Source organism: Sorex araneus, chromosome 4 (genome assembly GCF_027595985.1).
Source record: "Sorex araneus isolate mSorAra2 chromosome 4, mSorAra2.pri, whole genome shotgun sequence".
Classification (NCBI taxonomy): Eukaryota; Metazoa; Chordata; class Mammalia; order Eulipotyphla; family Soricidae; genus Sorex; species Sorex araneus.
In genome coordinates, this window is record NC_073305.1 from 122,709,777 (window position 1) to 122,724,893 (window position 15,117).

At 39.9% G+C, this 15,117-nt stretch overlaps 1 protein-coding gene across 4 annotated transcripts in view; it reads left to right on the forward strand.

Annotated features, from left to right (window-relative positions):
- Positions 1-7,767: 7,767 nt before the first annotated feature.
- FUT9 (fucosyltransferase 9) overlaps positions 7,768-15,117 on the forward strand; it is a 208,300-nt gene continuing 200,950 nt past the window's right edge. For 2 of the 4 annotated variants that reach the window (XM_055137263.1, XM_055137262.1), the window contains exon 1: positions 7,775-8,034. The gene's annotated coding sequence lies outside the window, so the exon portion shown is untranslated. Of the gene's footprint in view, positions 8,035-15,117 lie in introns of all 4 variants that reach the window. The other 2 variants (XM_055137264.1, XM_055137265.1) reach the window with 2 other exon arrangements.

Genomic DNA, 15,117 nt, shown 5'->3' on the forward strand with positions numbered 1-15,117 from the left:
TTCTCTATGCTCTCTTCCCCAACCAGTTAATCACCTTTTTCCCCTAATCAGACTCTGTTAATTTGTAAGGTCAGATCTTTCTAAGTCACTGAACTTGTAAGTTAATATTGCCTTTCTCCTCTCCTTATGTCTTTTGAATAGTTTACTTTAAAGCAATGTCCTTTTTGTATAGACACAAGAAGACAATATTATGTTTTTATAAGTTGGGATATTATTCATTCCCAGGCATCTGCTTTCTCGACTTAAGCCTCAGTTGCCCTCAGTTGCCTTCAGTTCCTAGCACCCCAAAAAGCAGGGTCCTGACGAGGGACTGAAGGAACCTAGGGCAAGCTCTGAACTACCCTGGCATTGAAACAGGCCAGGCCAAAGTGCCACGATTCTTAACTATCATTTAAGAACTTGATCATAAACAAATGCTATCAGGATCCAAAAGTAACGACAAGACTAGGACCCGGCTAGGGATAGGAAGGACTAATCTGGCCTGAGCACTGTAGTCTGAGATCAAGATGACCCCAGAAGAGCAATTCTATAAGCTTACTGTATCTCTTATTGTGTCCATACAAAGTGATTAATATTATGAATGCTTATATGTTAGTTGGACAAGGAGAGGAGAAATACACCCACCCACGGGATTCTGCCCTTGGGTGGGTCATACTGCTGAAAGAGAATCTGTCCTAAAAGCAGCATCCCCTGAGGGAAAGAACTTTAACCCTATTGATCGTGATCACACCTATGTGTAAGTCCCAACCCCTCATGCTTTGGGGATTTAACTAGGCTATAACAGTGGGCTGGGGGTTGGTCCAGATCCAGGGCCAGGAGAGAAGAGAGAGAGAGAGAGAGAGAGAGAGAGAGAGAGAGAGAGAGAGAGAGAGAGAGAGAGAGAGAGAGAGAGAGAGAGAGAGAGTGAATATGGGGATGAGAATGGAATAAACAGCAATTGATCAATCAAACAGCTTTGCAGTCATTTCCTCCTCCATCTGGAACAACGCCCAATCCCAGGTGGAAAAAGGGGAGAGCCGCTGGGGTTCCCCCCCCGCCCCCCCCCCCCCCCGTGTGCCCCGGCTGATGCTATTTACACTGTTTCACTTGGGGCGCCTCAGAGGTAAGCAGGTGAGAGCCCTCCCTGCCCCAAGGGAGCCCAGCTCCAGGCAGCCAGAAACCTACACAATCCAACCACCACCACAAGCCAGGATGTTTCCCCACTCACTCGGCTGTGCCTCACATATGAGTGAACATAGTCCCGCACCACATGACACATTATAAGACACTCCCTACCAATTCTCCATAATTATCACACCACATTTGATGGGGTTCAGGTAGTAGGCAACGAATCATAGAGGGAAATAGATACATGCATATCTACATATTTTCAGATATATATATATATGTTATATATATATACCAAAGTTCACATCACCCAAACTTTAACAACTTGTTAGTGATATCATATTTGATATGTTTTAATGGCTCCTGACAAAATAGAACAATCTTCACACTGTTTCCTATATGAACACTTTTTTGTAAGCATGTTCAGCAGTTCTTCATAACAGACAACACAAAATAAATTATTTCGGTTGTGTTTTAGGACAGGGATTGGGGTTTGGGATGGCAACATCCTGAAGTTGGTGGTGGGAAGGCATAACAGTGGTGGGATTGGTGTTTAAATATTAAATGTAATGAAATATTGTGAACTAACTAATAAAATAAAAATAAAGATCTACTTACAAGATTTTTAAAAATTTCAGTGATATAAGATACATCATGATCAGTATAGTTACCGATATTATTTTATATATTTTAAAACTAAAAGAACATATATGAAAATTCTCATCCCATAAAATGTCTATTACTGTCAATACATGTGGAGCAATAGTGCAGCGGGTAGGGCGTTTGCCTTGAACGCAGCCGACACAGGTTCATTTCCTCCATCCTTCTCAGAGAGCCTGGCAAGCTACTGAGAGTATCTCACCCGCACAGCAGAGCCTGGCAAGCTATCCGTGGCATATTCGATATGCCAAAACAATAACAAGTCTCACAATGGAGATGTTACTGGTGCCTACTCGAGCAAATCGATCAGCAACGGGATGACAAGTGACAAGTGGAACTTATGGTGATAATTCTGCAATGTACACACATACCAAATCATTACTACTTAGCTAAAATTAATATGTCATATGTGAATTAGTATATTATAAAGAATAAACTACAAAGACTCTTAAGCCATATAAATTAAAGCCTTATGTGAATATTCTAAGTAAAAGCAGCCAAATTGAAAAAGAATATAGGCAGTAGGATTCTAAATATATAGTCAAGTAAAGGTAGCACTATTAAATTCATGGGACAAAAATCAGTTTTATTTGGTACATCTATACAATGGAATACTATGCAGCTGTTAGAAAAAAGGAGGTAATGAATTTTGTAGTTAAGTGGATGGGCATGAAAAGTTTCATGCTGAGGGAAATGAGTCAAAAAGAGAGAGACAGACATAGAAAGATTGCACTCATCTATGGTATATAGAATAACAGAGTGGGAGACTAACACCCAAGAACTCTAGAAATAAGTACCAGGAGGTTGACTCCATGGCTTCGAGGCTGGCCTCACATTCTGGGGAAAGGGCAACTCAGAGAAGCAATCACCAACTATATTGTAGTCGAAGACCATGTGGGTGAAGGGAGTTGCGGGCTGAATAAGGACTAGAGACTGAGCACAGTGGCCACTCAACACCTTTATTGCAGGCCCTAGAAGCTGAATAGAGAGAGAGAACAGAAGGGAATGCCCTGCCACAGTGGCAGGGTGGGGTGGGGGGGAGATGGGATTGGGGAGGGTGGGAGGGACGCTGGGTTTACTGGTGGTAGAGAATGGGCACTGGTGAAGGGATGGGTTCCCGAACTTTGTATGAGGGAAGTATAAGCACAAAAGTGTATAAATCTGTAACTATACCCTCACGGTGATTGTCTAATTAAAAATAAATAAATTAAAAAAAATAAATCAGTTTTAACCAGATTCAATGGAAGAGAGAAAGACGAATTAGTGGGGCACAGCAGATTTTTAGGTCATTGAATTTGTTCATTTATTAAATTCTAATGGTGGACATATGTCATCATACAATTGTTGAAACCTATAGAATGTACAACTCCCAAGTTCAACTCAAATGTGAACTATAGACTTTAGTGGCAGTAGTCTGTCACTATAAGCTCCTTGGTTGGAACTGTACACTACCACTCTAATAAAAAATGTAGACCATGATTGAGATTATTTCTGTATGGATACAGAAGGTATAGAGGAAATCTATGTACATTGTGCTCAATTTGACAGAAGATTTAAAACTGCTAAAACAACATTCATTAAAACAAGAAATACTCATATATTACTATTATAATTCAAAGCCATTATTTTAAAATGGCTACTCCTTCTGTGTTACACTGAATTTGTAAACTCATTCTAATGCTTGGCAGGATTTTACTGATAATGCAAAATGAGCAGAGGATGCTCTGTCCTATGCCACCAAAATAATGAAAATCCTGAGCAGAAGGGACAAAAGATGTAATAAAAATTAATAAATCAATACATGAAGTTTATTATTCAAGAAAATGAAATCAAGATTTATATTACTATCATAAACAGAGTAATTTTTAATATATTCTGAGAGCTGATAAGAAAAACAGATAACATTTATGAAGTCCTAACTATATTCTAGACTCCTGCAAAAGAGTTTATGTGCAATAACTGTTCTGTTTTCCTTTTATTGTTATTTTAGAAACCATGATTTACAAAATTTAATACACCACACTCGCCACCAGAATGTTCTTTTCCCTCTATCATTGTCTCGGCTGTAAAAATCCTTTGTCTTTATTTTAAAATTCTTTAAAATGTAGCACTGTAGCACTGTGGTCGCATTGTTCATCTATTTGCTCGAGCGGGCACCAGTAATGTCTCATTGTGAGACTTGTTGTTACTGTTTTTGGCATATCAAATACGCCATGGATAGCTTGCCAGGCTCTGCCATGTGGGCGAGATACTCTCAGTAGCTTGCTGGGCTCTTCAAGAAGGGTGGAGGAATCGAACCCTGGACAGCCTGGTGCAAGGCAAATGCCCTACCCGCTGTGCTATCACTTATACTTAACTTGGGTCATTATAATCGATATTTATTTTTATTTTTTAAATATTTTTATTGAATCACTGTGAGATAGACCTTTACAAGTTTGTATATGATTAGGTTTCAGATGTACAGTGCTACAACACCCATCCTTCCACCAGTGTACATTTCCCAGCACCAGTGTCCAGTTTTCTTTCCATCACCCCTCTCCCACCCACCCCCCTCACCACCCAGGGCCTGCCTCTATGGCAGGTACTTCTCTCTTCTCTCTCTCTCTCTCTTCTTCTCTCTCTCTCTCTCTCTCTCTCTCTCTCTCTCTCTCTCTCTCTCTTTTGAGCTATGTGGTTTGCAATACAGACACTGAAAGGCTATGAGGTATATTCTTTTACTCACTTTTAACACTCAGTTTATGTCCAGTCTGATCATTTCCAGCTATTATTGTCATACTGGTCCCTTCTCTATTTTACTGACCTCAGTCCCACATATTTGTGGTTGAGTCTAGCCCTTGACTAGTCCTCCTAGCCTCTATTTTTTCCTGAACATGGATATTAGTCTTCTACTGTATATATTTTTTATATACTGATAATAGCAACACATAATCTCCTAATTCCTTAATACTGAAATTCTACTAGGAGAACACCTAATTAGATGGCAAAGTAACATAGAAGCCAACTAAACTCAACATATAAAAACTAACACAGATGGCTCAACTAGTAATCTACAGATTAGTAATTTCTTAGATGAGGATTTAACAAACCCACGATAATGATTTTCACATAAAAGACTGATTTTTTATATTTACTGATTTTAATAAGGGAATTTTGTTATCTAATCACTTTCAACTCTGGAATCTTATCAACATTTGTGGCTTTTGTTGTCATTAAAATAAATATAAAAAATAAAAGTCCTTCAAAAATAATGTGTATTCCTCTATCTCTTTGAAGTAATGACTATAAGTTAATTAATAAATACTTCTGAGATTTTAAATTTATCACATCACGGTCATCATATCATCTATCTTAGTGATAGAGCACTTTTACTGGATCATTAATCTCTCGCTAAGCTACCCAAGGGCATAGGTATTAATTTCCTTCATGATGGTACCCCTTATCAAATACATGTTCAATAAACACAAGAAGAAAATTGCTAATCATCTATGACTTATGAGAAGATTTATTTTCCGATAAGTAAATGCACAGAATTCATATTTAAAACAAACATCTTTATTTTACTTAATATATTATATTGCTAACAGTACAATACTAATGGATATATAGAAAGCAGAAAGATAAAACTAGGAAAGAATACTATACTAGAAGTGATAGAAAATTGTAGCACATCCTGAGAATCTAGATTGAAATTCAGTTCCTCCTGGGAGAGAGATGGAATCCCATCCCATCTTTTATGATCCTATTTTTGTTTCTGGTGGGACAAGTGGTTGGATATTATGGGCTTAGAATCTTGTTTTGCTCTAAATGTCATTGTGTATTTTTGCTAAGTTTTAAGGCATTTTACTTGCATTTTCTTTATTTTTCAGAACTAGAAAGTGAAGCTATGTAGATATTACTCTTCCCTAATCAAACTAGGGGGGAAAGTAGTAAAAATTCTCAAATATGACTTATTTATCAAGAGAAGACAAGGAGTATGAAGAACTGGGAAGAGAAAATAAAGTTTTAATTTTCTTTACCCACTCTCAGACTAAGTAGTCATTTTCATTTGAAAAATTTACTGCTACCTCTGTAATAGATCAGTGCTATAATATAAATCTTTAAGAAGACATCTACAAATGAGCAATAGATCTTCGCCAGCCATTGTCTGTCTAGGGTCTTCTTTGATAGAATAGCATATTGTGGATTTTCAGAGTACAACGCTAAACATCTGGAGACAGTAGCAAGGCATGCATGTTCAAGTAGTTGTATGTATTAGAAGAGTTCAATAACTATTGCACCTTTAATGAGGAAGTGTTCCTTTCATGCATATTACCAGACAAATTTAAAACCAGATATTTTCATTAGCGGGTACACTCCATAGGAAGAATTCTAGCAAGTTCAGATACCGAGACCATCTAGTATTACCTTATCACTCTTTTTTTCTCATATGAAACTATGAGAAAAGTCTATCATTATCTGGGCACACCTTGCTGAATTAAAATATTTTCACAAACTGCTTTACAACTTGAGAGTGGACCTATTTAACCTGGTAACTTTGTTATGTAATACGTAAAATACACTGCATGAAATTAAATGTCCGATTCATTTGTTTTAAAATACCATTCCTTTGGCTTCCAAAAAATTACTCTTAAAAACGCAACGTCTCAAATACTAAAATTAAAGCAGACAGAAACCAGAAACGAAATCAGCAACTCTTTCCCTCCAAGGTTCTCATGAGAAACAATTCCATCACTTTACGTGTCGTATTTTTTCAGGAAAGTTTTATTAGACTGGCGGGGGCACGTGGAGAGAATCATATCTCTTACGTTATAGACTCGCTCCCTGCCTATTCACAAGCGCCCCACAGAGATTATCAAATAAAATTGCCGTTCAAGGAAATTTATCGATAGTTAGAATTGTTTTCCTATTTACTATATTGTGTATACACCCCCCACCCCACCGTTGATCTTAAGTGACCAAGCGCTAAATGCAGTGCCCATTTCCCAGCCAGTTTTTGTAGTAGTTTGCGAATAAACTAGACTGGTTTGTAGTCTGACCCGGGGGTGGGTGCAAGGGGGGGAGGGGAATCACAATCGTAAAAACATAACCCTTAGAATTGGCGGGGGAGTGACTGCTGTGCATAAAAAAAGGGCAGTATTGTTTATCTTAAACCTGGTAAGTCGTGCTTTGTTTGTTGGTTTTCGAATTGAAGAAAGGGAGAAGTAACACAATACCGAAGGTAATGACCGACCCACCCTGTGCCCTTCACGCTGACAACCTTCCCGGAACGTGGTCCGATGCTCTAAGGATCAAAGAAATTTCACTCTTCGTGCTTCTTACCCCAGCAGCAAACCGACACCGCCAAGCCCCGCTGCGGCCGCGGGGGCAAAGCGATGCGTGACTACATTCAGCTCCCCTCTGGAAACCTTCTGGCCGGGCACCCCGTGCCAACGGGCGCCCCGGGAACGCAGACCGCAGAGAGCGAGAGCGAGAGAGAGGGACGACCCAGATGTCATGGATGCACGGGCACCAGGAGAATCTGCCCAGAAAGGGGCGAGAGGGGCAGCGGGCGCCCGCGGATCCCGCTGGGAGCCGGCGCAGTGGAGCCGGCGGCGGTGGGCTGCGAGCACAGGTGCCTGGCTCGGGCCAGCGGCTCGGGTGCAGCCGCCACTGTGCTGCCCGGCCTCTCTCCAGCGCCCGCGGCGCGGTCTGGGCCACCTCCGCCGTGGGCCGTGGTGGTGGGGGGAAGAGCCCGGGGGAAAGGGCGCGAAGCGGGGAAGGAGGGAAGCGGTGGTGAGGGGCGCGGGAGACACCCATCTCCTCCCTCTCGAACGTCTCCTCCCCTAGCTCGGGCGGTGGGAACCTCGGCTGGGCTCCGGCGCGCCTCCCACCTCCCCATTCCGGGCGATCATCGGCCCTTTCCCTCCCTCCCCCCCACACCCCGCGCTCCTCTCCCCCACCGTCTCGGCTGCTCTCCCCCCTCCCTTCCCGCCGCGCGCCTCCTCCCCTCCCCCGGCCGCCCTCCCCGCAGCAGCGCGGCCGCCGCCGGAGCCGCGCGAGCCGAGCGGGCGATGGGCAGAGAGCGCGCGGCGCGCAGCAGCTCCGCATCCAGCGCCCTCCCGCTCCGCAGCTCCCCGCGCCCCCGCCGCTTCCGTCGCCGCCGCCCGGGGGTCCCCCGGTCCGGGTCCCGCTCCTAGGACGCCGCCGCCCCCGCCGGCCGGCCCTGCCCGCCGCCTGCTGCCTTGCAGCCCCGTGGCCATCCCGGATGGCGCTTTCTTCCCAGGCTCGGTGAGTAGCCCGGAGCGCGGGGGCTCGGGCGCCGGGGCGCTGCGTGGGGAGCACCTCTCGGGCTGAAGGGGGTCGCCCCGAACCACCTGATGGGATTCCGCGACCTCGGGGTAGTGGAGGGCTGGGAGGGTTGGTTCTGGGGTCCCTGAGGGGCTGTTGGATTTCAACTCCACCTGCTGGCAACCCCAAGCTCTCTCTCTCTCTCTCTCTCTCTCTCTCTCTCTCTCTCTCTCTCTCTCTCTCTCTCTCTCTCCCCCCCCCTCTGTCTGTCTCTGTCTCTGTCTGTCTCTGTCTCTCTCTCTGTCTCTGTCTCTCTCTGTCTCTCTCTCTCTCTCTGTCTCTTTCTCTCTCTGTCTCTGTCTCTCTCTCGGGAACAGTTACGGGCGGCCGGTGCTCCCAGCTTTCTTGCACCTTCCAGCCCCGGTGCTCCTACACTCTCTACAGCAGTGAAGGATCCCGCTTATCACCCCAGGCATCATCCTCTCTTCCCTCACCGTCCCCGCATTTGCCCCTTCTTATTTCCTTATACTCCCTGCACCTCACAAAGCCTTCTCGAGAAGTGCGCCTGGACCCACTGTCCCCTTTTTCCCCAGCCAGGCGCCCCTGTCCCGCCTGGTTCCTTCGCAGAGGGAATGGTCCACTCCGGGAATTCTGACCTCATTCCCTAGACGCGATGCTGCCTCCCTGGCTTCTCTGACAGTCAAGTCAGGAAATTGGCACAGGCACGCTGTGATCCTGGCTTCTGCACAGTTACTTTGTGTTTCTCTGCACCTGGGCTGTTTAGCATTTGATGAAGTGTGTGTGTGTGTGTGTGTGTGTGTGTGTGTGTGTGTGTGTGTGTGTGTGTGTGTGTGGTGTGTCGGGGGCCGGGGGGGGGGGTGGGGGTCAAAAAATTTCTTGCAACTAAAGTTTTTGCTACTGTTCTTTGAAAGAGCATAACTATTTGCAGGGCTAGGATTCCTTCGCTTCAGAGGTGTCTCCACTGAGTACAGGGAACGCCCCTATGTGACCTGTTCCTCTGAATCTGAATCAATCTTAGTTCTAGTTTGAGGACCTGGCACCTGGCTGTGTGAAGAATCTCCTCCTGCAGCAATACTATACTGTGAAAAGCTCAGCAACTCTTCAGGATAAGAAGCTTTTTCTTGAAGGAGAGGAGAGTAGCGCCAAACTCACCCACTAAAATCTTCTTTGTATTTGCAATAAGCCAAAGCCCTTATTTCTTTTTAGTTGGCTAAGAGAGGGATATAGGAGGATCAGACACCGTTGTACCCAAAAGCTCCTGCACTATCGAGGGACTTCGGGTGTTGTGTAGTATCTTAGCATCCAGAGAATCAATCTTTCTATAGAAGTTTCCTTAGCGTAATAGTTTTCTCTTATGAAATCATATTTAATATTTTGGGATGGTTATTTTGGTTTTAGTTGGCTTGAAAGGAGAATGTGTGTTCAATGAATGAATATGCAAGAGAGAAATAAGAATGAATGAGCACAGGCAATTGCAATTCAAATACTAAAATACATACTCCCAGATTCCCCAGGTATTGAAATCTTCAGAACAAAAACTTCCACAAAATTTTTGGTCTATTTTTTAAAGAAATATTAAAAAATGAACTCCAGCATAATTTTTTTCTACAGAATGATTGACCACAGGTCTTGTGTTCAAAGCTATTCAGAAAACGAGTAACCAGAAAGGAAATTATTAAAAACTTTAAAGGTGCCTAATTTAAGTATGTAGTATGTGAATTAAAAATTCTGCGTATTATTATTATTATTTTAAATAGTGATGAGGATATAAGAATTTCACTAGCATTCTTGTTCTAATTGGTAGAGAAGACATATCCTCCCTCACCTTATATAAAACAGTCTGCTTACACAAGAAATAGAAGGGGAGAGCTGAACAATTGTCCTGAAAATTTTTGTAGTGAGGATTGCATAAATTTTTGCTTTTCCCAATGGCAAGATTTTAAATTATATGTCTTTATTTCTATTGTCTTGTGTAGACATAAACAGAAATGCAATGAGCAGATCGCTGGTGAGAGATGGTTTTAAGAAAATGTTAAGGGCTGAAGTTAAAGTCAGGAGTGAATTTGGAATTTTAGTTATAGATGAATTTATTGTTTAAAAGTATTCAAAAGTATTCTTTAAAACCTAAGTTTAAGCAAAACTCAAAATCTTTGCAACCGTCACATGTGATTTTATCAGGTGAATAAGTATAGATATGCTATGTGAAAATCAAAGATTATTTTTCTATAAGTACTTTTACTCTTTTTTCATAGGCATATGCCCTTTAGACAATGCAACATATATAATAATAAAATCCTATTAGAAAATGTATCAGTAGAACAAAATTGATAGCAAAGAGTAGTGCTGACTTTGATCAATCATTGCCCATAATTTTACTAATGGTATGTTCAGGTCCATTAATTGAGCAGAATCCTGATTAATGTAAAATTTTTAACAGGGTTAGAAATTCTTGCTCGGTGTAAATATGCATACTTGTAATATGTGTGCTATTAAAATGATCCATAATTGTCTCTAAGAATGCAAATAATTTCTGCACATCAAGAAATGGCAGAAATTTTGGTTAAGAGCTCAGTGAGCTGGAATTCCAGAAGATATGCCTAAATTTAACATCACTGCAATATTAAAACTATGAAAACACAGTTAAATATAACATAGACAAGGCATAGCAAACTATGAATGACAGCTCTTTGAATATCATTAAGTTTTATTTTATAATGTTCATAATTATGCCACCTAGAGGATGAGATGAGTCTAAATTAAATGTTTACAATGGCAAGGAGAAATTAAAATTGTGAAAATAATAATGGATCATTTAACCAATCAATGCCACCTAGTTGAATGTTCCACTGTTTCTGTTGAAACCATTTTGACTGTGGGTGTGGTAGAAAGACATAGAGGTACTGAAGAAGGAAAAGCAGGTAAGATGCCAAAAGGATAAAAACCATGGATACTTGTTTAAATTCTTTACTCAAATAAAAATCTCTATATATATGTATATATATATAAATTCTATTATTTTGATATTTGAGCTATCAGCTGCTTTCCAATTTGGATTTTAAGAAATGTTTCTTTAGTCACAGCAATAAAATTACATTTTGAAAAAGAAATGGCTCGCTTATTTTACTCAGTAAAACCCCAGGGATTATAGGCAAACCATCACACATAAAGCAATTGACCTAAGTATAAATCTAGACAAATTTAAAAACAAACTTTGAAAGAAGGAAAACACATACCTAAAACTACAATCTTAAAGAGGCCAGTAATTAGTGATTCATCAAGAGAAAATTACTGTTGATGGATAAATACTTAAAATATTTCAGTACATTAAAAATATATTTATATTTGTACATCTGCGAATGCATTAGTACATTTAAAGAAAATATTTATAAAATCACAAAGGATTTTATATTATCAGAGGTCTACGTACATTAAAAAGAACACCCACGTTTAGTAGTATCAAATTATTGCATAAATGCTTATAAAAAGCATTTGAAAACATTACTTTCTCAAAGAGAAAATAATCAAAGTGAATATTTCTAGACTAGCATGATGATTCAACCAAAGTTTTACCCAAATATGCAAATCATACTCTCATGAGGTCAAATCTAAAGTCTAGTTAAAAACCCTACACAAAAGAAACATTTAGAATCTGTGATTTTGCAAGTAGGATTGTATGAAATTAACTTTTATTCATCTTGTTGAAAATGTAATGCTTGGCATTGCTGGTAGAAGGAATCACAGAATTTAGATATGGATTAGAAGGTGTAGTGGGGATTCTCTTCTCATCATTTTATTAACAAGTTTCTTAAGTAGTTAATAAAAACAGAATTAGAATCTCAGTCTCTTGCTACCTGTATTTCTATAAATACTTTCCATTTTCCCCTTATTTTAGGAAAGAAATAAGGGAGCAATCAGTTTTGGTATTAAATGAAAACTGAAGAAGACTGCTTCCTCGGGAAATGAAACAAGGCTTTACTTCCTCAGGGAATGCCTGTTCCCAGAATTATAGTTAAAAGTAATGTTTTGTTTTCTTTCTGTTTCTCCTGAACTCTCGTTCCAAACATTATCTAAAAGTTTGTAGACCATGGACATGCCCATTTTAACTTTCCATAGTTCTTAGAAAAAATATTTCTAAAAAAAAAAGATTTTGCTTTCTGTAAGGAAAACAATGGAAATAAAGTTTCAGTGTTTTATAGTTTCATCTTTTTGTTTTATAGTTACATTCTTTTTTATTCAGTTGCCTGACTCACCATAAATTACACAGTTACAAAGTTATCCATGATGGAATTCCAGGGGTAGAATGTTTGAACACCAATCCCTTCACAATGTTCACTTTTCTCAACTAATGTCTGCAGTTTCCCTCCTACACTTAGGTCTGACTCTTAGGCAGGCACTTTTTCTTTTTTCTTTTATTCCCTTTTAGGCCCTATAATTTGTAGTACTGTTCCTGATTCTCATTTGCACATCATCTGTGCCATCTCCCTTTTTTGTCATCACTTTTTAGTAGCTCAGTTTATTAGGGAAGATAAATTAATGTCACAAAATTCCTAATCTATAATTGGAAAACCTGGAAATTTTAACTTTATTATCAGTGCTGGTCAACAGATCAGTAAAAGAAAATGATTTAAAAAAAAAAAGAAAATGACTAAATCAATAGGAAACGTTTATCATTTTTAGGTTAAGAAAAAATTTCTGAATGCATTCTTAGTAGTTGTAACTCACAACAAGTAACTTTCTACTACAATTGATATTTTATTTACATCATTTGGAACAATATTGCATTTTCTAGAAGTGTGCCTGGCTTAGCAGATATTTGAGGGATGCATCTGTGACCTCAGACTTCAGGATTCCTGGTTCAAAAGCCTAGAAGAAACATTTTCTTTAAAAGTGGCCTTCTTTAAAACAATTAAGATGCAACTTTAACTGAATGGCAATTACATCTCTAAGGTTCCCATGACCTAATTTCCTTAGAGTGCAATTCAGTCTCCACTTTTTTAGGGCCTATTATATGTTAAGACAGGAAATAATGATTGCACCTCTGAAGATGAATATGACAAATTTTACAGACCTCAATCAGTTTACAGTATCATTGGAGAGACTGATAAGGACAAACATAAAGGAGCAATGAAATAGCAGCAAAAGTTTACCAAGAGAAGCCACCAAGTTATTTAACAAGGCTATTGAGAAAAAAATACAGACTACAATTGGGTCACAGTGTGCCTTGCAAAATGAATGGAGGCAGAATCTTGGAACCAAAAGAAACTAAAAAAAATAAAATAAGATTTTATTGCTCACCATTTTAGTTCTAATTCTAACAAAGTTGCTCTTGTTTTCATTTTTGACTGTGTAAAGCAATTATGACAGTGCCCGACCCAGACAATGATTCTACCATTTAGATTAAGTTTTAATCAGAAATGTATCAGATTTTAGAATTTCAATATGTTTGATTTATGAAATGTGTTTTCTAAAAATGTAAATCTTCAAGGAATATTCAAAGGGGAGTTCAGTAAAGGGAGGAAATGGAAGGACAAAATGATGACAGTAACTAATACCTGTTTAATTTATTGATAAGTGTAAGTTCACAAACAGCTGTAACAAAGTGTACTTAAGTTTTTGGTTTGTTGTCGGGTCACACCTGGTGGTCTTCAAGGTTTATTCCTGTTCTGCATAAACTGCAGGCAAGACAAATGCTTACCCACTGTACTGTCTCACCAGCCCACTTTTCTAAATTTTAGAAGGCAATTTTAAATACTATCATGTAAGAGTGAACATTGATTAGGTAGGTTCTCTAAGTGTTGACCACGTGTGACTGGGTTGCATATCCAAACGGACACCCTCGGCTTCTAGTGATAATGATGGCCACAATCTTTGGCTTCTTGGAGGAGGCATTTGTGTTATTTCAAGAGTCAAGACCTATGAAGGCTGAAATTTTATCCTCTGATTAAATCATGAATAATTTAGTCTGGTCTTTTTTTTTTTAATGGAAAGAATGCAAGAAGACAGTTGATTTAACTTGTCCTGTTCATTCATATAAACTGCCTGATAGTATTTGTCTGATTCCCCGAAAGGCTAAGCAAAAGTTGTGGATAGTGGTAAAGTAACCAGAGTTGTTGATAGGCATTTATTGTGGGAAATGAAGAAGTTGAAGCCTTCCTTTACTATTTTTTTACATTTCTTATTAACTAAGGAGAATGAAGATAAAGGATAAAGTCTGTGTAAGAAACTTCTAGCTGGGTGTGGCTGGTTCAGCATACAGTAAAATTTATTACCCTTGTAATAGTTAAAAAGAACCTTTTGTTGTTATTATTATTATTATTATTATTATTGTTACTATTTATGTAAAACTGAGATGCCGGACACTACAGCCAGATGAACCGAGGGCTTAAATATAAGCCCTTTTCCTTTTGAAAAGTGAGGTCTGTAGATTTTTCCTTTTTTTCTTCTGTTTTTTTGTGGGGGTGGGGGGATCTCACCCAGCAATGCTCAGGGATTACTCCTGACTCTGCACTTAGGAATTACTCCTGGCGGTGCTTGGGGGACCATATGGGATGCCGGGGATCGAACTTGGGTCGGCCTCGTGCAAGGCAAACACCCTTCCCACTGTACTATCTCTTCAGCACCAGATCTGTAGATTTTTCTACAGACTTAAAGTGAGGTCTTCTCCCATCGTTAGTCACTGAGTCTGAGCTGACCAACTCCAAATTTAAAATAGTAGGCTTAGCAGTCACAAGACCTTCATAGGTCAGAATGTAACATGTAACTTTTCACAAATGCTTAGCAGCAAGCTAATAACTACTTTTCAAGAGCGATGTAACTGGTAGGGGTATTCTGCATGTTAGGGAGATTATCTTCAAACAATTGCTGTGTTTACAATAGGAACCAGATAGCAAGTTGTTGGTTATACAGATTTCTATTTAATAAACCTGGTTGGAATGGGGGATATTACTGGTGCCTGCTTGAGCAGATCAATGAACAACAGGATGACAGGTGCTACAGTGCAGTGCTACAGTTGGAATGGGGGAGCCCTCTTACCCTCACTCTGTTGTAAAGATTATGCCCCAA